Here is a 2,801-nt window from a genome sequence, read left to right on the forward strand (position 1 = left end):
GTCTTGGTGGGTATGGTAAACTTAAAGCAATTCAACATAATGCTATGAAGGAAAGTCTGAATAAGTTTGTTTGTTATGGATTTCGAGCAAAGCTACACGAGGGCTATCTGCGCTTTCGTCCCTAATTTAGCAGTGTAAGACTAGAGGGAAGGCAGCTAGTCATCACCACCTACCGCCAACTATTGGGCTACTCTTTTACCAACGAATCGTGGGATTGACCGTTACATTATAACGCCCTCACGGCTGAAAGGGCGAGCATGTTTGGTGTGAGGGGGGATTCGAACCCGCGACCCACAGATTGCGAGTCAAGCGCCCTAACCACCTGGTCATGCCGGGCAATGAATAAGTAGAATAGGTAAATAACACACAAGTGTTACATAACTATACAATTGCCAGCTTAGACTTTAACATATTTTTATATACTCTAGAGTAACAATGCTACCTGTACTTCAACACTAAAAATATGAATACTCACTCAAACGATGGGTAAAACAGTTATTTAAGTTTTAATTTGGAAAGACTTGATGGATTAGTTCTTTAAATGTTAACGCTTTAGCCAAAGAAATATTTATACTTTTTTATCTCATTGATAACAATTCCCCTAACCATTACATTACAACTCAAGTTTGAAATTAAAATACTTGCATAAGATATAAAAACTCCCCACTTTCAGTTTCTTCTATGATACAAGGTTATTTGCAATTTTTTAAACTACTTGTATATAATTTCACGCATACTAACCGACATTAAAAACTAACGACTTTTGGTTTATAACAGTGGTCGAGCATGACCTAATGATTAGCGTGCCCAGACTGCGAATTAGAGGACTCATGGTTAGTAGCCCACTGCCGCATAAACGCGCCTCGTTTTTCGAGAACGCCGACACTGGCAGACCGTCATATCCCATTATTCGATCAAACAAAACTAGCTCAAAAGTCGGCGGTAAATGTTGTTGACTAGCTGTTTCCCTCTACACTATCAATTCTAAATTAGGGACGACTTTGTGCCCTTGTGTAATTTTCAGTAGAATGTTGAAATGAAATAAAACGGACAGTTATAAGGGAAGTATAAGTATAAAACGTATAAGGGAAGTACGTTTTAGGCCCATCTAACAAACACGCATACAAGTTACGTTTGATTATTGTATGTGATGCTAAATGAAATATATTAAATTTGTAAAGAAATTACTGGTTTTTCTGTTAAAGAGTCTTAGTTTTTTTTTTTTATCAAACTCGAAAATTTCATAAAAGTTATTTTGGTATGCATCTTTTTCTGAAATCTGTATACATTTATAATTTTATAAAATAGGAAGTTTTTTGTAGAACAGAACATGATTAAAGAGGTATCTTGAGAAAGCAAACATTCATTAAATACATACTTTTAGTTGTCGTTTGTTATTAAGCACAAAGCTACACAAAGGGCTATCTGTGCTCTGCCCACCACGGGTATCGAAACCCGATTTTTAGCAGTAAAAGTCCGCAGACATACCGCTGTGCCACTGGAGGGGGGGGGCATGCTTTTAGTAGTTCTACGTTAGAGACATACAGTTCACTTATAATTAATTTGGCTGCTTAAGATTATTGTTGAAAATATAACTGGAGTTTTATCATACAAATCTATTTTCCCTAACAATATTACCTTAAATACAAAATAATTCATAGCATTAATAAACCTTACGAACCATGTTTTCAGTAATGGATAATACAGAATAAAGTTATATATTTTGACATAGATCATATTTTGAATACGTCAGAAACTTTATTGAAATAATATATCTTTTTTGCGATACGATTTCTACATCCACAGAAATACGAAAGCGAAATCCATGAAAATAAAACTTAAGTTGAAGTTGTCGCTTTTTTCTTTAGCGCAAACAGGCTATCTGCGCTTAATTCACTGCGGAGAACCGAACCACGGATTTTAGCGTTACAAGTCCTGAAACTTATCGCTGACCCACAGTGCGACAATAAAAAACTGTCATCTTTAGGACTAAATTATTTTGATATGTTTACTTAATGGTCAAAAAGTTAATAATAAAGAATTACACATTTCTTTAAACACCGTTTCGTAAAACTATCTTAAAAATGACTAAAAGTTAAAAAAAAGACTTAATTAAACTATAAAACCTGAAATTTCACGGAGATGTTACCGAGTCTTATTATAATGAGTATTTTTTTTTAACAATTAAGCGTTTCAATAAAACCCACAAATTAAGATCAAAAGTTATTGACGTTTTTCAATGATAAACGTTCAGTAACTTCAATTGTGATCTTAGCAAGTTAAAATAATCCAGAGTACTTATCTATTCTATTCAGTGACGAAAATCCAAGCATGAAGACTGCGGCTTTAACAATGTTTTTGTTACTGGTAGCGCTACCTGGCTGTCCTCTTGGAGGTCCTGTTCTACGCAGCCAAGGTAGGAAGGTTTCAAGTTTGTGTTAGAATGTACAGAATAGATAATTTAGAAGTCGAAGTATATTGCTATGTTAAAAGATGAGAATCTGCTGAGTGATTCATATAATGTCGTGAACAGCTAAAGTGGAAATGTTTCTTTTGAGTAATTAAAACTGCAAACTATAGCCGGAAGGTGGCCCGATTTTATTAGCTGAAAAGTTGCAGTTTTAATTACAGTTTGGCCAAAATGTTTGCATATTTTGTAAAAAATTATTAAGATGCAATACAAATACATTTAGTGCTGTCAAACTGAGAAATGCATATTATATTAAACATCTACATATGTAATTTGTATAATGAGACAGGTTCTGTGGACATCATGAACGATTTATTAGAACAGCAAACAC

At 34.2% G+C, this 2,801-nt stretch overlaps 1 long non-coding RNA gene across 1 annotated transcript in view; it reads left to right on the forward strand.

Annotated features, from left to right (window-relative positions):
- Nucleotides 1-2,801, forward strand: part of LOC111088350 — an 18,230-nt gene that overhangs the window by 1,730 nt on the left and 13,699 nt on the right. The window contains exon 2 of the long non-coding RNA XR_002612887.1: nucleotides 2,316-2,424. This is a non-coding gene — a long non-coding RNA (uncharacterized LOC111088350). The remainder of the gene's footprint in view (nucleotides 1-2,315; nucleotides 2,425-2,801) is intronic.

This window comes from Limulus polyphemus, unplaced genomic scaffold, assembly GCF_000517525.1.
Source record: "Limulus polyphemus unplaced genomic scaffold, Limulus_polyphemus-2.1.2 Scaffold3600, whole genome shotgun sequence".
In the NCBI taxonomy this organism is placed as follows: Eukaryota; Metazoa; Arthropoda; class Merostomata; order Xiphosura; family Limulidae; genus Limulus; species Limulus polyphemus.